This window comes from Hemiscyllium ocellatum, chromosome 11 (genome assembly GCF_020745735.1).
Source record: "Hemiscyllium ocellatum isolate sHemOce1 chromosome 11, sHemOce1.pat.X.cur, whole genome shotgun sequence".
NCBI classification, from domain to species: domain Eukaryota; kingdom Metazoa; phylum Chordata; class Chondrichthyes; order Orectolobiformes; family Hemiscylliidae; genus Hemiscyllium; species Hemiscyllium ocellatum.
The window spans coordinates 55,715,763-55,742,518 of NC_083411.1; the positions used below are offsets into that span (position 1 = coordinate 55,715,763).

Below are 26,756 nucleotides of genomic sequence, written 5' to 3' on the forward strand. Positions count from 1 at the left end.
AAAGCCTGTTCCTAAACTGTAAACATATTTATATATTTATATCCATTTATTTAGTATTTAATATTTAAAATATAAAATACATACAGTTCCCAAATTTTAAAACCCACTGTAATCACCCAGATTTAGTATCCTAATTTAGATCCAAAATTAGTTTTCTTGTGTACTCCTAACTATTTCTCAATTACAATACTTTAGGTCATAAAATAATCATAACTGTCTTAGCCGAATCCAAGGTCTCAGATAATAACTATGGAAGTCCTAACTACAACTGTCCTTCACATAGTGAAAATAAATCATGTTAAGTTTTCATAAAAATCACATTTAAAACAATCCTGGAACTCAAGTTCCAGTGAATAAAACTTCCTCATTCAATCACCAACAAACAAATGTGCATTCAACCCGAATCACAGAGAGTTAAATGTTTTGCAAGAAGTTCTCTCTCTCTCTCTCTCTCTCTGTCGGTCTTACTGCAAACTGCTGGTAAAAAAAAACTTCAGTTGTCTTATATCATTTGAGTTTAATGGGGCTACAACAAATCCTGTGGTCCGTTCCCCAACCGGGACCTCCCGTGCGGGGACAGTCTCACTACTTCTTTATCCCCTTTTCTCCTCATGTCTCTCTCTCTCTGTTTCTCTCTGTTTTAGTCTTGGATTATATTTATTCTTTAAATGATCATTTAAAATTTGACAAACCCAATCCTCGTCCAATCCAAATTTGGGCCACCAAACAGAACCCCCTTGAATAGGTTGTTGTGACCATTTTTTCGCAAAATTTAACCATTTTTCGTCTAGACTTCCCCTTTCTTTTCCCATGAGCCCAGTTACGTAACATTCGTCCTAACGGGCTATCATCCGGCACCCCCTTGTATTCTTCATCAGGCAACGGTTTAGGCACTCTTGTGCCCCCGTTTCCCATACCGAAGATAAGTACAAGCAAATAAACCGCCCGTGCGAGAAACAAGAATATCCCACACTCACCGGATTTCCTTATGATCGACCAGGTAGCGGCAACAGGTAATCAACCCTTGGTAACTGACTGAACGCAGAGTCCCCGGTACGTAAACAACACCAAACAAGGCAAGGTGTCCTTGAGTCCTGTGCATCAAGCAGAGACCAAACCCTGGTAACCGATTGAGCGCAGAGACTCCGGTACGTAAACAACACCTGACAAGACAAGGTGTCCTTGAGTTTCGCGCATCAATCAGAGACCAAACCTGTCCGAACGCAACAGAAGAAATCTGTGCCTACCTGGCTTCGGTGCACCAAAATTACTCGATCCCCTGCCCGTTTGTCCCTTTATGACTGGCCAGTCTCCTCCCTCTTTGTTCTCCTGAGCCTCCCGGATACCACTCGCTCAAGCCGCGAAGCGGGACGGCGAGGAAGGAATCGGAGACTACCGAACTCGGTAGGGTGCACCGTCTCCGATGTCCTTCCTCGAGCCCACCGCAGCCGGAGTGTGGAGCCGGACGAGCCCCCAAGTTGTTAGAAATGAAAATTCACTTCTAAATAATCGCTCTGGACAAATTCAAGAGAACAAAGATTTTATTAACAAATTCTGCAGAATTGGACGCCTTCCCAAAGAAAAGCGTACCCAAGCATTACAGCGATCTTTCTTATATAGCAATTTAGAGCCTCCCCTATGGCCCCTAGAGGTCACGAGGGTCATTGCTTTACAATGATCTCATTTCTTACAGAGAAAGCATATGATCATGTCCTCATTGTCTCGAACTCCAGCCGCATAGCCCACTTCCCTGTCTAATGATATTTTCAGCCCTTGAACTTACCAACCGTCTCGCACCTTGTACTCTTATCTGGTTGTTTTTGCACCATATTAGCAGAAGTATTGTCTCGCTCAAGGTTTCGTTATTTTTCAAAGCTGACCCCTTGCCCCCAGCTGGCTTGTTTTTCTTACTAACTGCTTACATTGCAATACTGATCGTTAGAAGATCAATCTTTACGTAAATTAGCCCAAACGTTAACATTTCCTTAAAATAAAACAGCCAGTATATATAAAATAAAGTAGCAAGACATACCACATATTTAGTTTGGTTGTATATTAAAATGTCTAGGGTACCATGCACATCTTAATAGCTTCTTGTTGCATAATAAAGCAAATCTAAATCTCACAGTTGTGTTCCATTTTTCTTTTTTGAAATAAACAATCAATGTTGCATGTAGCAGCACGGTGGGTCAGTGGTTAGCAGTGCTGCCTCACAATGCCAGGAATGCAAGTCTGATTCCACCCTTGGGTGACTGTCTGTGTGGAGTTTATAAGTTCTCCCCATGTCTGTGTGGGTTTACTCCAGGTGCTCTGGTTTCCTTCCACAGTCCAAAGATATGTGGATTAGGTGGATTGGCCATGCTAAATTGTTCATAGTGTCCAGGGATGCAAAGGCTAGGCAGATTAACCATGGGGAACGCAGGGTTGTAGGGTAGAGGATGGTTCTGGGTGCGCAGCTCTTCAGAGGATCAATGCAGACTTGATGGGCTAAATGGTATTTCCACACTGCAGAGAGTCTATGATTCTGTCCAGATGTGATCTCGGTCAGGTGCAACACCTCTCTGGATTTATATATTATGATCTTTCCATGCCTTTCAATATTTTATTCACTGTTTTAACTTCCTGGGAACATTGTACTAATGATATTTATGAAATGTTCACAAAAGTCCTCTAGATATCTCCCCTTCCCATGACCTCTACTACATTCTCAGATAACACATATTCCTCATCAACTTTCCCTCTGCTCAAATTGCAATCGTCTTTATTAAATTAAATCTGCAACATTAGTCAAAATATTTTCTTTTTATTACTGCGATCGTGGGAATTAAAGGCAGCAATAAATATAGAGACCACAGCTTTATCCTGGATGAGGAAGGTCATCACTCCATCTTCATACAGACGTTAATAATTGGTGAACACCCTGATATTGCAACATCTGATTGCTTCATCAATGATTTCTAGATTTTAGCCTCCACTGCTCAATGCAGAAATTAGTGCTGTGTGTCAATCATTCTTCATGTGTTGCAGAATTCCAGACATAAATTCTCAAATTGCTTTTCCTCATTTTAAACCAAGCTCTCCAATCTCATAAATTTAATATTCTGAGTAAAATCACATTCTATAACCGCATGAGATCACCTCTCAAAATGAACTGGTCTGCAGCCTGAAAAGTACAATTTCTTGAATCTTTCCTCATAACTCAAAACCCCAATTCTAGGGGTCAGTCTTGTGGCTCCTAGCATTACAGTCTCCAGTATCCATGTGTCTGTCTGTCTTGTTGGGAAGAACTGGACGCAGTAGTTAAGGTAAGGTCTGACCACAGTGCTGTCAAGTTTGATGACCATTCCTTCTGATTTCTATTCTACAGTTTTGTGATCCAATTGATGAGGCTTATGGACTTTGTAAAACACAGAAAGCATGACACAATCCAAGAGAACGCAGCCTGTTTAATTGACTCACCAAGGAACACCTTCAACATTCACCACTTCGGCAAGTGTCCTGCAAGAGCACTTTACAAAACTGCATTCCCCACAACCAAGCTAAAGCAGGCACCAGGCAGAAAAGAAAGTTGATTTACAAAGCAAAGAATTTCAGGTGCTGGAAGGTTGAGATGGAAATCAGGAAATTCTAGAATTATTCAACAGGGCAGACAGATTCAACAGGGAGATGAATAAGATTAACATTTCAGCTCAACGATGATCCTTCAGGAAGGAATTGGAAATCTTCATCAAGGGACAAGGGTACTGAGGGTGGAAGTTGGAAATGGATTTTGCAAAGCAAGTCGGTGGGAATCCACATTTTGTTTATAAAGACATGCATAAAATGGTGGGAAGGAAAGAAGGGAGGGTGTTGTTTTCAGGGGGCAACTTGGGGGCACTCCAATTACACACAGCATCATGCTCAACTGCTCTGCAAAATCCATCCCAATCAAAGATTTCCAAACCTTCCTCGACCCAATATCCAGGATTTATAGATTCCTTGGTCCCACATGTGGCCTTGCCTGCAGTACCAGCAGTGCCCACCACTGAGCTTGTGGCACTGCTGACACTGGTGGAATGGCTGGTCAATCGGATACTCTTGCTAAGAATGGCACCTCTTCCTGCTGGTGATTGGCATGCGCCCCATTATTAGGAAATTTATCCTGCCCACTGCACTGTAAGGCTGCAGGGAATAGATAAATCACATCCTGTTGACTGTCTTCTTAGCCAGCAATACTCACATTCCACAAACAAACAAGAGAAAGAGTCACAGAATCATAGATTGTTACAGTACAGAAGGTGGCCATTCAGCCCATTATGTCCACACTGCTCCCCAGCAAGCATTATGACTCCTGCCACACACCCCTTCCTCACACCCTTTTTCCAATTAAATAATCACCAATACCTCAATTGACTCACCATCACATTTCAAAGCTGTGCACTCCAGACCTGAACGTGAAAAAGATCTTCTTCATTACATTTGCAAATCGCTTTAAATCTGAGCCATCTCATTCTCGATCCTTTCACAAAGGGGAACAGTTTCTCCCTATCTACTCTATTCAGACCTCATATGAGTTTGGCAATGTCTGTCACATCTTCTCTTGACCCCTCCTCTCCTCTCTAAGGAGAATGACCCAAACTGTCCAATGTATTCTCATACATTAAGTTTCTCGTTTTGGAATCATTTTTGTCGATCTCTTCTGCATTCTTCCAAAGTGTTCACATCCTTCCAATATTGTAGCATTCACAACAGTGCTCAGCACACCTGGTGAGGATTAACAAATTTCTTATACAAGTTCAACATAACCTTCTTGCTATTATACCCTAAGAACTCTATTATTAAAGCCCAGGATACCATATGCTCTCTCTACATGTCCTACTATCTTCAATGATCTGTGAAAAGCTGCCCAGACCACTCCTGCACTTCTTAAGTACTGCACCCCTGACGTTACAAATGTTTTCTCTCCCCAAAATGGATCGTCTCAAACTTCTTGCATTGAGCTTTACTGGAAGCTACCTGCTCACTTCACCAACATATCTGTGAACTTGTGGACTTTTCAACTCTCTTGCTTAGAGTTTACAATCCTCCAAGGTTCATGTCACCTCCAAACTTTGAAACTGTCCCTTACAAGACAAGGTCTATACCCTGCAAATAAAGCAGGAAAAGCAGGGCTCCCACAACTGATGTAAAACAAGGAACTATGGATGTTGGACATCTGAATCAAAAACACAAACAGAAATTGCTGGTGAAACCTAGCAGCTACGGTATATCTCTGGTGAGAAAGTGGAGTTACCATTTCTCGATGATGAGTCACTGGACTTGAAACATTAACTCTGCTTTCTCCCTACAGATGCTGCCAGACTTTCTGGGTTTCACCAGCAATTTCTGTTTTTGTTCCAATCCCGATCTCTGGCGAACTCCATTACAAGCCTTCCTACAACCCAAAAAATATTTGGTGATCACTATTCTCCATTTTCTTTCACCCAGCCAATTTTGTATCCAGACAGCTATTATCTCCTTTATACCATGAGCTATAACTTTCTTCATAAGTCTGCTGTGTAACATTGCTTAAAGTGAGTTTTGAAAGTTCATGTACACCACATCAATGACATTACCCTCATCGATCCTTTCTATTACCTCTTCAAGAATTGTCAGCCATGATTTGCCTTTTAGAAATCCACGCTGACTGTTCCGAATTAACCCACATATTTATCTATGCCTCAACTGATTCTGTCATTAATATTTGTTTCCAGATTTTTATCCACCACTGAAGTTAAACTGAATTGTCTGTCATTGCTGGGCTTACCTTCATAGGTTTTTTTTACAAATAAAGGCGTAACGTCTGCAATTGTCTAACCAGTCAGCACCTCCCCTGAGTTTAGGGGAGGCTGGAAAATTATGGTCAGTGGGGCTTTAATTTCTACACTTGCTTCCCTAAATGTTCTTGGATGCATGACACCTGCTTCTGGACCTTGTCAATTTAAATATTGATTGCCTACTCAAAACTTCTTCCTGGTGAATATTGATCTTTATCGTGATAGAGCTTCCTCCTCCATTACTATAACTGGTGTCGCTTCCACCTCCTTGGTAAAGACAGATGCAAGGTATTCAGTTAACGCCTTAGTCATGTCTCTTGTCTCCATATGTCCTATATTTCAACTTGTGGGCCAAGTGCTGGAAAGTGAGATTAATGTAGAATTAATATAATTTTGGTTGTACAGACTTGAGGGCCAAAGGTCCTCTTCTGTACTATAGGATTCTATGATTCACTGTGTAAACCACCTTTTTTACCCTAATTGACTCAACTCCTCATTTTGCTATTAATGTGCCTATAGAAGACTTTGGAATTCCTTGATATGTTTGGCTGACAGTGCTTTCTCATCAGTTAATACAGTTGGCTGGACAGCTGTCTTGAAATGCTGAGAGATGTCAGAGGTGTGTTTCAATTCCTGCACCAGCTGAAGATACCACGAAGTATCAACCTCTCCCCTTCCCTGAGGTGTGGTGATTCTCACATTAAACCATCACTCATCGTCTCTCTGTGGCCCAGTAGGCCCATGGTGGCTTTACCTCTGACCTTAATCTTCTTATTAAACCCCCTTCACTTCTCCAATATGCTTTTCATTTCCCCTTTGAACCTTAGTGTTCTGCTTGAAGTTTTTGTCTTGACACGCATCATAACCTCACTTTTTCTTCTTCATTTTGTATTCTATCTCCTTTGTTCATCCTCAGAGCTCTGCATTTGTTTGTTCTCCTTTTGCTTTTTGAGGGAACATACCTTGATTGTACTTGAATCATGTCTATTTTAAACATAGCCCTTTGTTCAGTGACTGTTTTTCCCACCATAATTTTGTTCCTGTCTCTCTGTCTCAGCTCCATTCTTTGCCCATTGAAGTCAGCTCTCCTCCAGTTAATTCTTCTTATTCTGGACTGCCAATTATCCATTTTTATCATCATCCCTGGTCCAAAACCAAACCAGCAGTGGGGTTCTAAATGCTGGGAGCTTATTTAGACTGAACTTAACTCTTTGTGATTTATGAAACAGTGTCTCATTTTACTGAGTATCCTTGTCTAGAGAGGGTTGATTGCTCATGTGGAAACATCGCAAATGACTAAGCTACAACTTACCTGTGTTACAAACAGAAGGCCAAGGAAATAAAATAACAAACAAAGACCAGCTGTCAGATAAAGACGCTTTGGCCTAAGGAACTCAGGAAACTGGTCCAGCAGGCTTGTTATTACTGTTTCTACTGAAAACAAAAGTTATCAGTGATTAATTAATGATTTATACCAAGTCTTAGATAAATCCACCACCAGAGAAATGGCAGCCAAGAGGACTGAAGGAGCCAATGGGGAGAGATTTCTCTGTCTATGGGCAGAATTGTATAAGAGCAATGTTTGGAAAATGGAGGCTTGCTAATGTCTCCTGAAAGTAACTCACCATCTCAGGGTGGGTGATAGAAGATTCTGAGATGTGGGCTATAGGCTGTGATTCAGTGGGAACGACAATATTAGACATTTGGTTCAACAATGTGTGGGAGAACTCTCTCAGATTGTATTGCAGAAGAGTTTGCAACACTGATTGGGAAGATTGTACCTTTGCTGTTTCTGATGCCAGGCAGTTCATCTGGTTTATTTTTCCTATCGGAGCAATGAGCCACAACTGAGTGGCTTGCCGCTTTATTTCAGAGAGGCTTGTTGTTTCATGCCTCACAATTAATATGTTACCACGTCACTGTGGGGCAGCAAGGTTGCTCATTGGTTAGCATTGCTGCCTCACAGTGCCAAAGACCCAGGTTCAATTCCAGCCTTGGGTGCCTGTCTGTGTGGAATGAGTGGGGGTTGTGATGTCTGCATGGGTTTCCTCCGGATGCTTGGTTTCCTCCCACAATCCAAGGATGTGCAAATTAGGTGAGTTGGCCATGCTAAAATGCCTGTAGTATTAGGTGCATTAGTCAGGAGTAAACGTAAGAGAATGGGTCTGGGTGGGTTACTCTTCGGAGGGTCGGTGTGTACCTGTTGGGCCAAAGGCTCTGTTTCCACACAGTAGGGAATCTTATCTAATATAATAACCTGTAAGACATTATATAAACCCTGCATAATTATGTGACTTAAGAGCAGAAAGATCTCAGAAACTATCTTGACTTGGGCCACTTCAAGCATGACATACTGACAAACTGTGCTGCATGTTGTAATTGAGTACTTTCATACTCACCGAGAAGCGTACATGGATATAATGTTTGTATATAACAGTGAGCTGCAATAAATATTCTGTTGGATTCTTTAATAACATAAAGCATTGAAGCAAAATGCACATCAAGGATTCCAGGGTCTAACATATGATTATGGTTCTGAGGTTTTCAAGAAGGTCTCTCACACACAATCTCCTTCTATAAAAGGCATTAGGTGTCAGATGGGTTTTTCTGACACAATGATAGCTCTACAGTCAAAATTACTGACAGCAATGTTATTTCATCCAGGTTTATTTGATTGAATTCAAATTCCTCAGACACTGACGTGAAACACAACCAGAAACTATTGGAAACACTCTGCAGGTTTGGCAGCATCTGTGGGGAGAAAGCAGAATTAACATTTCAGATCCAGTGATCCGACTTCAGAATGCTGTTTTTTGAAGAAGGGTCACTGGACTCAAAACATTAACTCTGCTTCCTCTCTACAGACGCTGCCAAACCTGCTGAGTTCTTCCTGCAATTTCTGATTTCCAGCATCTGCAGTTCTTTTTTGACATAGAGGTGAGGGTTGATCTCATGTCTCCAGGTCATTTATCCAGGCCTCCAGATTAGTCTGTTAACTGAATCACAACATAATTGCTGCTCAATACATTTTAACAAATCCTGTTCCTGATGAGAAGGGTCTAGATGTACATCAAAAATGATAGTTATTATATTGAGACACCTAGAACTTGGCAGCAGAAACAGAAATATGAGTTGTATGATACAACAGAAAGAACAAGGAAAGGGGAAGCAATGGCCTAATGGTATTACCGTTGGACTGTTAATCCAGAGATTATATCCAAGGGACCCAGGCTCAAATCCTGCCACGGCAGTTGGTGGAATTAAGAATCTAATGATGACCATGAATTGATTGTTGGAAAAGCTGACCTGATTTCCTAATGTCTTTTAGAGAAGGAAGCTGCCATCATTACTTGATCTGGGCTAGATGTGGCTCCAGACCAGTTGCAATGTGGTTGACTCTTAACTGCCATCTGGGCAATTAGAGATGGGCAATAAATGCTGCCTAGCCAGCAATGATCTCATCCCATGAATGAATGAAGAAAAACAAAATTGTGAACAGCGACTGAACATGAATGCAGATTTTTAAAAAAACATGAATTCCACTGTAAATCTTTCAGATGTTAGGTAACAATGACCTGAATATTTCTTTCCTACAACTTGGAACACACTTCATTCAACCAAGCTGAGGTTTCATTAAGACATTGTGGAGAATTTGACTATAGAGTAACATTGTTTTCTCATGCATTACAATCATCAGCAATAATTCCAAACATAATAGCTTAGATAAGTTCCTTTTATAAAAGTAGAAAGAGATTGGTTAAATTAAGTAACATTATTGTTGAACTTAAAAGATGTCATTCTTACCAAAACTTGCAAACAGTGTGTCAAGTCCCAAAGTGAGCAGCATGAAGAAAAATAAAATGGACCATAAAGTTGCCCATGGCAACTGTGCAAGGGCCTCTGGGTAGGCAATAAAGGCCAAACCAAACCCTGAACAATGGATACAAAACAAATGATAATATTAGTCCTGCGTACAATCAACACACACTGCTACATTTAATTCCGTATAGTCACTGATGTTGAGGCAAATTCAAAAAGTCTCAGCTGAGACATTCCAATTACTTCTGGAACGTACCATGTGGCACACCCTGAATATAAGGATGAATGTATGGGCATGAGATCAGTAATTCAGAATGGTGAGATTGTGACATCTTAATTGTGAACTGGATATGTCGAAGGTCAGTAATTTCATATCTCAAACTATGTTAAATCAGTTCTATACATTTGTTGAATAATGCCTACTTTCAATGGGAATCAATAATTTTAAAGAAACTTGTTTTTTTATAGGTATTTTTATTGAAAATTTAACATTTTTACAAGTTTTCAAAATAAAAAAAACCTATGCATAAACATTGATATACAATTAAATCTTAAATAAATAATAACCAAAATTTAACAAAAAAAACCCAACAAAAAAAACTCAACTAACTACTAATCTAACCGACAACTAACCAGAGTGCAGAAATAAGTCTCTTACATTATTCAATTAAGAGAAACAAAAACCCAACGGATAACACAGAAATTGGGTAGTGAGATACATGCTGGGATGTATTAACATCATATGTAACAAAACCCGTATTCGTGCGGGATTCCTCTCCCAAGGGGCCACGGACTAGCCAGGTTCGCCATTTCAATTAAATAAAAGCCCTTGTTAGGACGGCCGAAATATATGTATTTATATAATTCAAGAAGGGCTGCCATATTTTATGAAATAATTTGGTCTTTTGGTGCACCATATTTGTAAGGAAATCAAGGGGAATACATTCCATAACTAATCTGTGCCAAATTGAAAGTCCAGGGGGGCCCTCAGCCACCCAGTTTATCAAAATATTTTTCCTTGCATATATAGAGAGAATAGAAAATAATCTCTTCCCATGCATATCCAGGGAGGGTGAGTTCGAAAAGCCCAAAAGGAGAGATACAGAGTCCACTCTAATTTCCGTTCCTAAGATTTCTGTAAAGCAGTTGCTACTTTAGTCCAATATCTACGCATCTTATGACAGGTCCATAGGCAATGTACAAAAGTGCCCACCTGTATTTTACATTTGGGACACATCGGAGATGTTCCTGCCTTAAATTTTGCCAATCGATCTGGTGCTATATGGGCCCTATGAAGTATCTTCAGCTGAATGGCCTGATTTCTGTTGCAGATGGTGATTCTTCTGGCATTTTCCCAAATGTCATTCCACGTTCCTATAGAGATTTCTAGTCCCAAATCCTGATCCCATATTTTAAGCAGATTGTCTATATCTCCCAATACTTCACCATGTAGTAAATGATAAATAGTACTGATGGAAGATACCCCCATTGGCCATAGCATTCTACATTCTCTATCTGATTTATAAAGACTATCTAATCACGTAGTCTTCTTCTGTATGTAATTTCGAATTTGGAAGTATCGAAAGAGGTCTCCATTAGGTAATCCGAATTTCTGATGCAGCTGTTCAAAAGACATCAGGATCCCTTCTTTAAGTAGACCCCCTAAACAAGAGATACTCCTGGATCTCCAGAGTTTGAAAGTGGCATCTGTAAACCCCAGTTGAAATCCCCATGCTCCCACTATCGGAGCATAGGGGGATGTTTTATGTGAGTTGCCCTCATTTTGCCGCATTATATTCCAAGCTTTAACTGTGTTCAGTATTATGGGGTTTTTACAGTGATCCGTAATGATTTTCCTCTTGTCTGAAAATAAAAGGTTAATAAGTGGGCATTTTACTTGAGAAGCCTCAATGTCCAGCCACATTGATTGCGGGTCAGACAAGACCCAATCAGCTATGTAACTTAATAGGGAACTTAACTGATATTTCCTAAAATCTGGGAAATCCAATCCTCCCCTTGCCTGTGGAAGCTGTAGCTTCTTCAGCTTAATGAGGGGCTGTCTATGATTCCAAATAAAGAAACCCAACCAGCCATATAATTTACGTAGTGCCAGCCTCAGCAGCATCACCAGAAGCATTCTCATAGGGTATAGGAGACGGGGCAGGACATTTATTTTAATCAGTGCTATTCTACCTAGCCAGGAAATTGGAAGGTCTCCATCGCTGGAGGTCCTGCCTTACCCTTTCCAGTAAATGCACAAAGTTAGCCTTGTATAACTGACCAAATGCTGGGGTAATAAAAATGCCTAATTATAAAAAAACCTCCAGGGACCACTGAAAGGGAAAGTGGGATCCGTCCAATAAGTGGGATATACTAGCAAGGCCACCCATTGGCAGAGCCTCCGATTTTGAGAAATTAATTTTATAGCCTGAAAATACACTAAATGTATTAATAACTTGGATTAAGCGAGGCACGGACATCAAAGGATTACTGAGGAATAGAAGAACATCATCTGCATAAAGGGTAATTTTATGTTTACCTGTACCAATCCTCGGGGTCCTTATATTAGGGTCAGCCTGTATAGTTTCTGCTAGTGGCTCAATTATTAGCGTAAATGGCAATGGTGAGAAAGAACATCCCTGACGGCAGCCCCTATCCATACTGAAGTTATCCGAGCCTAATCCATTGCTAATCACAACTGCTTTGGGATCACTATACAGTGTTGAGACCCATTTGGTAAACACCTTTCCAACGCCAAAGCTTTCCAATGTGTAAAACAAATATGACCATTCAACCCTGTCGAATGCCTTTTTCGCATCTAATGAGACTACTATTCCTGGTATCTTTCCCTGATGGCAGGCTTGAATCACATTCAAAACCCTTCTAACATTATTGGATGATCTACGGCCCTTAATGAACCCCGTCTGATCCTCCTTTATGATATGTGGCAATACCCTTTCTAGCCACAATGCTAACGTTTTAGAGAGGATTTTAAAATCTACATTTACAAAGGATATTGATCTGTATGACGCACAATCTTCTGGGTCCTTTCCTTTTTTAAGGATAAGAGAGATATTTGCTTCTTTCGGTGAAGGCGGGAGACAGCCCTGACTGTATGAGTAGTTATACATGTCCATAAGTGGACCAGCCAATATTCCTGTAAATTCTTTATAGAATTCAGCTTGAAAGCCATCTGGGCCAGGTGCCTTACCGCTCTGAAGTTGCCTGATTGTGTCAAGTATTTCTTGGATTGTTAGGGGAACATTCAAGACCGATATCTGTTCCCGAGTTAGGTCCAGAAAGGTCAAGTTTTTAAAAAATGATTGCATCCTCCAAGTCCTGTCTTCACAATCCCGTGATTTATATAAATCAGAATAAAATTTTCTGAAGATTGCGTTAATCCTTTTACGATCATGAGTAAAAATACCAGTACTTTCCTTGATAGACGTGATATTTGAGGGGCCTTCTTTTTCTTTGCAAGAAATGCTAAGTATTTACCAAATTCATATGACCTTTGTTTTGCAAATAATATTTCCCTCTTAGCCGTTTGGGTAAGGGTGGTGTTTTGAGCTGTCCTAAGGGCCGTAATCCTTTGCAATTTGATAATAGAAGGTCTGTCAGCGTATGCTGTTTCAGCCGCTTTTAAATGAGCTTCGAGCATTCGCTGTTGTTCTCCCTTTAATTTTTTCTGGGTCGCTGAGTATGAGATGATCAAACCTCGTGCGTAAGATTTGATGGTCTCCCACATCATTGATTGGTTGTTAGCCGTACCTAAATTAATTTCTAAAAAAGTTTTAAATTCTTGAGAGAAGTACTTTACAAATTTACTGTCTTTCATCAGGAAGGGGTCCATACGCCAATGCCAGGGTGATGTCTCATTGTTCCTTGCCTTGATTTCCATATATACAGCAGTGTGATCAGAAATTGTAATACTGCCTATTTTACAGAATGATATGGAATTTTAAAAAATCGAGGGGCAAAAAACATATCAATTCTGGTATGGCATTTGTGTGGATTGGAGTAAAAAGAAAAATCTCTGCCCTGTGGATGAAGGCATCTCCATATATTTACTAGTCCTAACTTTTTGTTCAAATCCACCAATTGTCTAGATCTGGGAGATACTCCTGCAGTACTCTTGGGAATCCCATCTATTTCCGGATCCATAATACAATTAAAGTCTCCCGCTATAATTGTATGATGGGCACCGAGAGCCATCAACTTTGAGAAGGCTTCCATTATAAATTTAAAAGGAAGTGCCGGGGGCAATACAAATTTAAAATCCCATATTCCTCTCCATTTATAAGGGCTTTAATCAGAATATATCTTCCAGATTCGTCTTTTATCTGATTTAGGATTTTGAAAGGGAAATTCTTCCGAATAAGAATAACAACTCCCCTGCGTTTTGAGCTAAAAGAAGAAAAAAAGGCCTGATCAAATCCACCCTGTCGTCATTTCAAGTGTTCTTTATCCAATAAGTGTGTCTCCTGTAGGAGAGCTATATCAACCCTTTCTTTCTTGAGGTTTGATAATATTTTCTTCCTTTTGACTGGTGAAGTACTCCCCTTGACATTCCAGGTGCACCACTTAACCGACTGATCAACCATAATTGTCCAGGCAAATCCGAGATCCCTCGGGAGGGGAAACCCTATCCAGAACATCCCGAGCATAGAGCATATAAAATTCACAAAAATAAAGGCTCTCTAACACACTCACAACAGTAAAATAAAAAACTATTTCGAAATAAAAAAAATATAAAACGTATTTAAATGGAGATTTTCCCCCTTGTTCCCGGGGGTATCACTTCCTTTCCAAAAGTCTATTGTATCCCCTCCAAACCAGTGCCCCACCCTTGACCCAGGCGCCCCTCAATAGGATGAAGAAAATTCAAATATACTACAGAACTAGAGTTAACAGTGAGCACGCCCCCCCCCCATACCAACACCTGGATATATTTGGTAATGTTAATACCATGTATACCCCGCTCCTAGAAACAGAGGTAAAATAGTATAAGGTAACCACCTCCCCTCACCAACATTAACTAGACCCCCCAGCCTATATATATATATATATATATATATTTATATTTATATATATATAAAATAAAAAAAAACAAGGAGGTGGAGAAAATAGTTTAGAAGAGAACAAATAAATAAATCCCTCTCCCCACCCCCCAAGATAATATTAAACAGTAAGGTAAAAAAATGATTAATATATTAAAAAAAAGGGAGGGTGGGATGTAAACCGGAGTGGGGGGAAAGCAAACCAACATCAATTATCTCTTACAATTTATCCAAGAGAGTCCCAAAATTCCTTGGTCTTTTCCAGCGATCCGAAGTTATACATGGACCCTTCATGGTTAAAGCGTAGCGTCGCTGGGTAGCGCAAGGAGTACTGAATACTTAAGTCCCTTAAACACTTCTTCGCCTCATCAAACACCTTCATCTTTCAGACCAGAGCTGGGGAAAAGTCCTGGAATAACATGATCTTGGATCCTTTACAGATTATGGCTTGGAGATCTTTTCCAAGATTTCTGGAGGCTTCTAAAAGTATCTGCCTCTCCTTATAACTCTGCAGCCGGAACAGGAATGGACGGGGATGCTGGTTTGAGCCGGGTCCGCGTATTGCAACCCAGTAGTCCCATTCCACCCTTACCTGGCCTGATCCAGCCTCCAGATTCAAAAGCTGTGGAAGCCACTGTTCAAGGAACACTGTAAGCTGGCCTTCCTCTTCCCGTTCGGGAAGGCCCAGCAAATGAATATTTTTTCGACAGCCTCAATTCTCGAGGTCGTCAATGTGATTCTCTAAGGTCCAGGCTCGCTGTTCGAGAATCCGGACCTGATTCACAGCCGATTGTGCTGTAGTTTCGGAGGTCGCGGCCTTTAGCTCCGACCTTCCGACTCAGCGCTCGATTTCCTTGATGTCTTGCTTTTGCAGCGCTGCCGAGAGTGAGTCCCATCGGCTTCAGGATTCTTCTATAAAAGGGTCAATCTTCTCATCAAGTTTGGATATTATTCCCACGAGGCTCGCCACCGAAAGTAAGTCCCCCGGGGCGGCTGCGGACACCTCTTCTGCAGCTGGAGAGGGTGGGGGAGGAGTTCCTGCTTGCTGAGAGCTGCAGGCTCCCCTTTAGTCATTTTTACTGAAGATGAAATTGTTTAAATTCAATACTAAACAACTAATTACATTAAGTAAAAACTATTTTAAATGATTTGGTGAGTGCGGTGGGGGTGGGCGACCCACTTTGCCCAAGTCTTGGGAGGAGCACTGTAGACTCAGACTTGCTGGGTCGCCGCCATCTTGAATTCCCAAAGAAACCTGGTTGATAGATCTTCTAAGTTTAAACCCATTCTAGCTAAGTTATATCATTGCCCATGGTGGTTACTGGGTAAAACATTTACATGCATACTGTTATCAATGGAGTAGCAGATGAGTGGGAGATAATGCACTCCTCCAGCCTCAGTCAAACAAGGGGGCAGTGACAAGGAGTTCAGAACAACTGGAATATCCAGACCTGTCCTTGCTGGTGGTTCTTCCTTGCTACTCAAGCTGGTGTACAATGGAACACTTGCTACCAACAGGAACATGGTGGATCAAACCACTGGCTTCCTGAAGGTGTCAAATCAAGTTCAAATGGAGTACATCTCAAAATCACTAGAGGTTTGCTGAATCTCTCAAATCTTGCTTCCAGGACGGCAGAGTTATCCTGGGAGAATGAATAGAAGGAGGCAGATACTCAGGTTATTCAGTAATCTAATCACTGCCACGCAATAATTGTTCTACCATTCCCTAGCTATCAACCCAACTTTTATTTAACATCAAAATAAATCCGGAAATAGAAGCCACTAATAAACACAATCATTCCATGAGAACTTCATTGTGCACTAATTCCAATAATGTAGGAAAAGTTGATCTTTCTGTTACTGAATTCTCTGAGCACCTGTCTTATTTAGATTAGATTACTTACAGTGTGGAAACAGGCCCTTCGGCCCAACAAGTCCACACCGACCCGCCGAAGCGCAACCCACCCATAACCCTACATTTACCCCTTATCTAACACTACGGGCAATTTAGCATGGCCAATTCACCTGACCTGCACATCTTTGGACTGTGGGAGGAAACCGGAGCACCCGGAGGAAACCCACGCAGACACGGGGAGAACATGCAAACTCCACACAGTCAGTCGCCTGAGCCGGGAATTGAACCCGGGTCTCAGGCGCTGTGAGGCAACAGTGCTAACCACTGTGCCACCGTGCCGCCCACTATGTTTGCCTGTTGCCCTGTTACTATCATTCTCAATTATTTTTCTGTTCCTTTCTCATTCCATTAATCCCATTGACTCAATGCTCTTTTGGGCAAATTACACTCAGGCCCAGGTGTCCTCTTGTGCCCCATCGATGTCAAACAAATGACACATATGTGCCATCCTGCAGCAGAATAGTATGATTAACTTTGTATTTACCTGACTGTGCAACCTCTGAAACAGGCTTGTTTTGCACATGAGCCATGTGTCCAAGAGTGGAGAAGGTGATAAATCCCGCAAACACACTCGTAGCACAATTAACAACACAGACAATGGTGGTATCTTGGTAACAGTTGTTGTGGAATTTGTTGTAGGATGACAATGTGATTAAACTGCCCCAACCCACTGATGTCGAGTAGAAAATTTGTGTTGCAGCATCTTTCCAGACCTGATAAATAGAAGGGAGAATTCATCAGCGCTGAACGACTTCACTTGAACTCATTCAACTGAAAAACTACATTGACCACAAGATGCATAGTGTGAGTTAGTCCAGCAGCTCAATGTGATCTGACTGAATTAAACTAGCTCTGATCAACACCATCTCACTTAACAGGAGGGCCATCATTTGATTTTCCTTTGACTACTTGCTGCCAACTTTACGATTTTCCCTCCAAAATTGACTCATAGCAGAAATAAAACCCCACTGGACCAAAAATCTGATCTTCTGCAAAGACATTGCTATTTTCTGCACTGCAGTCTGTTAAGCAAAATGCAAACTGCATACATTGGGGTTAATTTGGATCACAAAAATGATTTAAATTAGATTTAAAATAGGTATGAATGTCAAACTGAGTGCACATTTGTAACGAACCATCTTATACTTAAATGGTGAGGCTCCAGATGCTCCTTGTTATTAATGTGTAAATTCCACAGCAATTTCTGACTGCACTCAGAGGTTCAGAGAAATATCTCTGATATGCACCACTCTGCTGTTATAAAAATGATATCTCCTGACATTTACAAACTCGGCTCAGTGTGAAATTACCTAGTACATGCGTAGAGTCACATTATTATTGTTGATGTGGAAGAAGGGTTTGGGGGGAAGGGGGAGAAGATCAACTGAAAGGCAGGATCTTAGCTCTCAGTAGCTCCCCCCAGTCCTCCCATCTACACGAAGTAGAGTCCTTCAAATAAGTGTTGATGCCTTTAGATGAATTCCCTCTTCTTGGAAGCCCGATAGGAATTCAACAGGATTTTGATTTCACCTTTCCTCATGATTGTCCCCTGGTCTCCACAAGTAGGTGCAGAATCAGGGAGGAGACATTTCAATGGCCATTCATTGGCCACTTAAACACCATAAGTAATGGCAGAGCATCAAAATCCATCCATGAATCTTCTGCCACCACGATAGATGAATGACAAGAAGCTACAAACTAATGCTTTCCCACCCAATTTCATGTCCCATTGCTCCCAAATTGTCATTTGGAAGGGCATAAAATTCTGCATTTTATTTCTGAACTACTCTAAGTTCACTCATTGAGAGTTACATTTCCTTCACTATCACAGTTCATGTGCTGTTAATTTTGCAATCAAACAATTTACTTGGTTAAGCAGATGCTCAGTTGCTTTCTCTCTGTAGTCACATCTCAGGTACAGATGATATTGTGACAATGCCATCTCCCACGTCTCGATAAACTCCAAATATCATTGACATTAAACAGGTCAGGAGATGTCAAATGGACTACCACAGCTTTGCCGTTCTCAAGGGCAAGTAGAGATGGGCAATGAATGCTGGCCAGCCAGCAATGCCCATATCCCACCAATGTATATTGAACAAATATTGATGACATAGTCTCATAAGTGATTGTAACAGAAAATCTGATTACTGAATCAATCCATGATTTCAGAAAGAAAGAGGCACCGAGAATAAACAATCCTTTGCATCCCACTGCCGATCTCATCCAGTTGTATCTAATATCATCATCCTAGCCCTTAGCATTGATTCCCTCCTGCTCATACCAAGATGATTACAACAATAAACTAACTCATTAGAATTCATCACAAAGTCTCAGCTAGCTTTTCGCAACATGTGCAAAATGATCTTTCCAAATACAATCAAAAGACTGAAAGGTATGTTTCAATTCTCAATTTTAATACCTCAATCAGACAAAATAAAAGAAGGAACAGTTAAATAAAAAAAAGTGATTTTTGAAATTCAGTTGATTCTGTTGTTGAGCTTACCTGAGCATCAGCCAGTTTGGAGAAGTCTGACTGGCTTCCGATGTAGAATTCAATTCCTTTAGAGGCTCCCTCCAGGGTAACCCCTCGGATCAGGAGTATCGTCAGAACCACATACGGGATAATTGCAGTGAAATAAACAACCTGAGAATGGAGAATAAATTGGAAGATTTTCCTGTATTAGTGGTACAACATTTACTTTATTGGATCCAGCTGATTGTAAACTGATAGGAATATAAACAAAGAGTGAATCAGAAGACAGTTGGCTACATGATGGGGATATTTAACACTCAGCTACATGTTGGAAATAAGTTTAAATTCGACAATATTATTTTTAGTTTTATAATTAATCACATTCAGGGAAATGACAGATGTATTCAGGAGAATTGATGAGAACTTCACAAATATATTCAACACTTCATATTTCATGATTCTTTACTTTTCTAATAGTCCAGACAAATGGTAAATAAAACCCTGACCCTAATCTGCTCAGTCCCTTCCCCCAGTCCTGCCCAGCCTTCCGCAGCAATTGGAATTTCCCCCAGAGTCCCTGTGTCAGTGACTGAAACCCTTAGAATGAGGGACACATTCAGGAATTTGGGGGCATTGCTGGGGCTAGAAATTAGTTATGTTCAATTTCAGTTGTGGATATTACAATTTGTGACTGTTCTTCACACTTCTTTTTCACACTTATTTCAGCCTCATCATTTCTCTGATTGTTGTGTTGTTCAGGGCAGGACCCACACAGTTTGTGGCTGAACACTTGGCAGGTGATTGAGCAGCATGAGGTGTCATATCTGCTCCTCTTCAAGGCTGTATCCCCTCAAAGGGTAACCATGCTCTGTGGAAGCTACAAAGGATTACTGCACACTAGTTCATTTTCTGTTCTCTATACCTTGCAGGAACTGTTAACATCACCAAGGATATAAACTATGCACTTCACAACAGTCAATAAATTCTAGTTTTATTCTTACAGGGAATCTGTATTTTGTCAGTAGTTGTAACTGTCTTCATCACCAGTCACTTACCTTTCCTGAAGATTTGATTCCTTTCAAAAATGCTGCCCCAACCATCAGCCAGGCTAGAAGCAGACAGAGGGCTAAATGCCAGACTATCTCCCCAGTTCCATCCAATGAACTTGTACGATGTAAAACTGCTTGACCGAGTTAAAAAAAGAGAAAATATTTTTCATAAGGGTACTGTTTATTACACATAGATACTATGTGCTCAATGCATCTGAGTATTTAGTGCAATATACAGGGCTTTTAAAAATATTCAGTTGTTACAGAATAAGTCCTACTTTTAAATAAGAGAATGGTTACTGAAGTTTGATGTCCTTTATGTTTTTCTCTTTCTACATCTTATTCAAACAGAATGTGGGTGCGTTTGCTATATTTGAATCTGCAACTGCATGAAAAAATTCGTGGCATGCCTTAATGGGCTCCATCTTATGCTCAAATTTACACTTGAAATGGAACAGTCAAATTAATCTCCTTAGCTAGAGTTCTAGTTGGGAAATCAGCCAGGGGTTCTCTACTCCTATATACCAAAGATCTACCTTCAGAAGTCAGTACACATGTTGAGATTCCTATGTTTTCATATACTGCAAAATGGGCATGATCAGCAACCTTGTAAATTTATTGGCCATGTAAATGTAATGTTGAAGTAGGGCACTTCTCAAGTACCCTGCAGGTCATGGCTACTGATCAGATAATCCCTCAATGTATGTTCCAACCAGACATCACAGGCCCTAAGGCAGGCCTGGAAGTGCCCAGTCCTCCTCAGGTCTGAAAGGGCAAGGTATCTCCAATGTTTGATCAAGAGTTGAAGTCAACTGTTTCACATTGTGAACATGATGCTGATATTAAACCAACAAGATGTTTTGCTTAGAACAAATAAATAATGTGGTATATTCATTTTAGTGCTGGTATGATGCCATGTTTCAATGTTATATATCCCAAAGACTGATGGATCGTATCAATAATTCACTCAACTGTTCCCAAGAAAAACATTCTAACTGTACCAAGCCAGCCTCCAAATACAAATTCACGATTTGTATAATATGTTTAATATTAGATGAGATTCTAAAACTGAACTATGTTTACTGGATAATCCTGAGTGTTCAAATAATTACAAGGGAACAAAATAAACAGAGCCGTACATTTGTCTCTCAGATCGAAGATTCTGAAGTCTTTTGGGTTTGGGGAAAAATGCTGTTCATTTTCAAGTTGAGGCAGATTTGCAGAAATCTTGGTAAATGCTAGCTGTGTAAAACGGTTGCTCCTAAAACAGAGAGGTAGTTTTAGGATCTAGAGTTTAGAAGAATGAAAGATTATCTCATTCAGACACACAAAATTCCTCACTGGACAATCCTGAAAAATGTGTTGCTGGAAAAGCGCAGCAGGTCAGGCAGCATCCAAGGAGCAGGAGAATCGACGTTTCGGGCATAAGCCCTTCTTCAGGAATCTGATTCCTGAAGAAGGGCTTATGCCCGAAACGTCGATTTTCCTGCTCCTTTGATGCTGACTGACCTGCTGCGCTTTTCCAGCAACACATTTTTCAGCTCTGATCTCCAACATCTGCAGTGCTCACTTTCTCACAGGACAATCCCACCATTTGTGGAGGAGGAGTTTGAAAACACATTCAATACTATGCACTTGGCTCGTTAATAAGAACCTGTGGTGTTGGAGGAAGGATAATAGCACAGGCAGAGGAATGACTAACTAATAGAAGACAGATTTGCGATAATGGGGGCATTTTCAGGATGGCCTATAACTAATGGAGTGCTGTAGTGCCGCGGCCACAATTATTTACAATATATTAATGACTTTGATGAGGAAAGTGAATGGACTATCGCCAAGTTTGTGGATGATATGAAAATAGATGGGAAGGCAAGTGGTGAGGATGACACACAGAGACTGGAGGGATACAGGCAGAGTAAGAGAGTGGGCGATAAAACATGGCAGATTGAATAGGGAAATCCCTGGCAATTACAGACCAGGCAGTCTTACGTCTGTGGTCAGCAAGGTTTTGGAAAGAATTCTGAGGGGTAGGATTTATGACTATTTGGAAAAGCATAGTGTGATTAAAGGCAGTCATCATGGCTTTGTGACGGGCAGGTAATGCCTCACAAATTTTAGATTACTTACAGTGTGGAAACAGGCCCTTTGGCCCAACAAGTCCACACCGACCCGCCGAAACGCAACCCACCCATACCCCTACATTACCCCTTACCTAACACTACGGGCAATTTAGCATGGCCAATTCACCTGACCCGCACATCTTTGGACTGTGGGAGGAAACCGGAGAACCCGGAGGAAACCCACGCAGACACGGGGAGAACGTGCAAACTCCACACAGTCAGGCACTGTGAGACAGCAGTGCTAACCACTGTGCCACCGTGCCGCCCAGTAATCTCCCATACAATATGAACAGCTCTGTTGCTACTTTGCTGAAGGATTGGATGAAATATCATATGGATATAGAGTCTCCCACTGTTTACATATTGCATTCGTGAGTCATTGAATATCCCGATTCATCCCTGGTCAGTACATAGATTGTTATGCCAATCATTTTGAACTTTCAATACTCATGCGTTCCTGTGGTAACATGGGCATGATTTGAAACTGCGTCCAATAACAACAATTCACATTGTCCAAAGTATAACATGTCAGCCTTGAGAGCACATTTAATTTCATAGTTTAGGTGATCATGGTGAGATCAAGATGAATATCTTTGCATTTTGGATAAGCTGTTCTGTAAATCATATGCAATCATCTTGGCTATCTGGCTTAATTACTACTTCAAAGTTATAACTTTGCCAATTCTTGACTAATTCAATTGCACCATATGTGACTTGTTCTGCATTGGTGGGTGTGGTTTGAATATGATTTGAGACTGAACACTTAGATCTGTACATACTGGTAACCATGTATCTGTTAGACTAAATATTTTGGGAAGCCAGTGAGAGTTTGCGCATTGACACTCATTGGCAATACATACAATTGTTGATCTGCTGTCTCCACTGAGAGATGGTTTCTCATAGCCTGTACCATGGAACATTACTTGTTCAGGTGCATGTCATTGAGGCCATATAGTGGTTACATGGTAACACTAACTCCGGTGTTGATTTTAGCTTTTATCTTGTATCACACTGCCTTCTCAGGACACATGATATTAAAGAGCTCCTGATTGCTTTCTACTCCCAACACAGAGTGTGAGATTAACATCATGTAAAGCCTGCTCATTTTCTAAAATTTGCCTTTCATTTGGTTGACTCTGAACCTCATCAATGTGGTTGCCTTGGTGCACCTTGGTAACAGTTTCCTTGTTGCTGATGATTTGTTATTACTCTATACTGTCATGTTGGTCGCTTGTTGGTTTCATGTAAGGGCCTGACTTGGCTTTTGGAAACAGATTTCCTGCACATAGCCATGTCCCTTGATGCTACAGATATCAAAAAATAGAGCATGGACTTTGAAGAAGTGCAACAAACTACTGCTATTGGAGTTTTTGTTGGGTTTCTACGCTTTACTGACCATTGCAATAGTATTGTGTTTATTGTGCATCCATTGTGTTTAACTTGATGCCATCTAGGAAGTATACAGGTCGATACTATATCGGTCAAAATGGATAACCACACACTTGCTTACATTGAACTTCATCTGCTACATTTTTGCCCAATTACTGAGTCTATCAAGAACCCTCTGCAATTTTATGCTGTTGACTACATTGTCTACAATGCCCCCTAACTTTGTGTCATCAGTATATTTGGATATATGCCTTTCTATGTTATTATCCTAGTTGTCAATAAAAAATATGAATAATTGAGACCCTAACACAGATCCTTACGGGGACACCATTGGTCACATCCTGCAAATTTCAGGACCTATTCATTATCCTTATTTTCTGGCACCTGCCACTCAACCAATTTCTGAACTATATAAGTAATTTGCCCTCAATTCCATCAGCCTCTACCTTAGTTAATAAGCTCTTATGTGCAATTTATCACATGCCATCTGAAGTCCATACAAACAACAACCATAGACATTCCCCTGTCCACTATCTTAGTCATGGCTTCAAAAAATTGAATGAGGTTTGTCAGGCAGGACCTACTGTCCCTGATTAACTGAAGAAATTTGAAGTGCTCAGTTATTTTATCCTTAATTAGAGACACCAACCAGTGCCCCAGCACAGATGTTAGGCTAACTGATCTATAAATCCCTGATTTTCCTCTTTCGCCCCTGTTCTAAAGTGAAATAATGTCTGCAATTCTTCAGTACAGTGGGACAACTCCTGTATTGAGGGAACATTGAAAGATTAGTAAGAGTAAGTTTAATTAGTAAAAGCAGAGTAGTAATCCCAGGATTGCTATTGGTGCCATTTTCTAGTGAAGCTAGGAACGGAGAGTGTGTGCAGCTAAACACGTGGCTGCAGAGCTGGTATAGGAGGGAGGGCTTAAGATTTGTGGATCTTCTGCGGAAGGTGGGACCTGTACGGGTTGCACCTGATCTTGAGGGGCATCAATGTCCTGGGCAGGAGGTTTGCTAGAGATCTCCGGGAGGGTTTAAACTAGTTTAGCAGAGGGATGGGAACTGGAACTATGGATCAAAGGATGCGGATGCTGGTGAACAGGCAGATACAGCATGCAGAGAGACTGTGAGGAAGGATAGGCAGTTGATAGGGCAAAGCTGCAGTCAATGTGGTGGGTGTATTTTAATGCAAAAAGTGTCAAGAATAAGGGTGATGAACTTAGAGCATGGAGCTACAATGGAGCATGGAGTTTCTTGAAGCTACAATGTTGTGGCTATTACAAAGGCTTCCATATCACAGGGGCTGGAATGGTTGCTGAATCTTCTGGGATTTAGATGTTCCAATAGGAACAGAGATGGAGGTAAAATAGATGGGTGGGTGGCATTGCTAATAAGGGACAATATAATAGTTGTAGAAAGGGAGATCGTCGGGGATGGTTTGTCCACTGAGTCATTATAAGTGGAAGTCAGAAACAGGAAAGGAGCAGTCACTTTACTGGGAGTTTTCTATAGATTCCCAATAGCAACAAAGACATAGAGGAGCCGATTGTGAGGCAGATTTTGGCAAGGTGCATACGTAACAGGTTTGTGTCGGGTGACTTCAACTTCCCTAATATTGACTGGAACCTCCTTAGCGCAAATAGTTTGGATGCAGCAGATTTTTTCAGGTGTGTCCAAGAAGGATTCCTGATTAAATATTTAGCTTGGCCAACCAAAGGGGAGGCCATTTGGATTTGTTACTTCGTAACAAACCAAGCCAGGTGACAGATCTCTTGGTGGGAGAACATTTCTGTTATAGTGATCACAACTCCCTGACCTTTACTATAGTCATGGAGAGGGATAGGAGCAGATGGTATGAGAAAGCATTTAGTTGGGGAAGTGGGAAATTACAATGCTATTGGGCAGGAACCGTGGATCATAAATTGGGAGTAGATATTCTCAGGGAAATGTACAACAGAAATGTGGAGGTTGTTTAGGGAGAACTTGCAGCAAGTGCGGGTAGGGCCAATCAGGGATAGTGAAGGGAACTTGTGCCTGGAGTTGGCGTTTGGGGAGGTTTTTACTTAATAAGTTATTTGGGTATTCACTAGGGAGAGGGACCTTATTGTTTGTGAGGACAGCGTGAAACAGACTGATATGATCAAACAGGTTGATGTTAAGAAGGAGGATATGCTGCAAATTTTGAAAAGCATGAGGATAGATAAGTCGCCTGAACCAGACGGGATATACCTAAGTTTGCTGCAGGAAGCGAGGGAAGAGATTGCTGTGCCTAAAGTGTTATGACACAGAGGTGAACCTCTCTCTTCATTAAACCAAACACCCAGAGAAGCTCACCTCACCTCATATTTCCAATATTTCAAGAAAATAACATCAATTCATTCTTTAACTCTAAAAGGGAACATCAAGCAACAAATATTCACAACACTAAGGCCCCTTTTCTCTTAACTGCTTAATACCTGCCTCCAATGCTATAATATACTGTTCCAATAAAACATTTATTAAAATTACATGAAATCAATTTCAAAACCTTTCAGTGGCTGTCATCTTTGGTGTCTTTCTTCTTCCGGCTGAAGACCTCACTGGATCATCTTCTTTTTTTTTACTGTAAAGATGTTTCGTACGAAAAGTACCTTTGATACAGAGTATTTCAATGTCTTGGGTCTCTCTCTCGATTGCAGTTGCTCTATCTGATTTTCAAAATGGCTGCCTTTTTCATTTTCCCCCAAAATTGGATCATCAGTTTGATGTTAGTAAAACAATAAATTCAAACTGGATTGGGTTTTAGTATCCTGAGGCATAATTTAAACTGTTTGTTTAAATTGGATTTGTTGCCAAAACAGCAAACAATTCAGGTTTCCATTTCACAGCCAAATGTTATATATTTTCAATTTTCCAGTACACTCTGAGACTGCTAGTTAAATCATATGACAGGTGCTTGTAAGCTCTCAGTGCAGAACAGCATTCACTCTTTCTTAAAGGTACAGGACATTACAACAGAAGTAATGATCTTCACATGCATACTGGCTACTGGAGTAGTACCAGATGATTGGAGGGTGGCAAATGTCATTCCCTTGTTCAAAAAAGAGGAAATGGATAACCCTGGGAATTACAGACCAGTCAGTCTTACATCAC

At 40.8% G+C, this 26,756-nt stretch overlaps 1 pseudogene; it reads right to left on the reverse strand.

The window, feature by feature from the left end:
- Window positions 1-26,756, reverse strand: part of LOC132820009 (sodium- and chloride-dependent neutral and basic amino acid transporter B(0+)-like) — a 97,680-nt pseudogene that overhangs the window by 8,941 nt on the left and 61,983 nt on the right.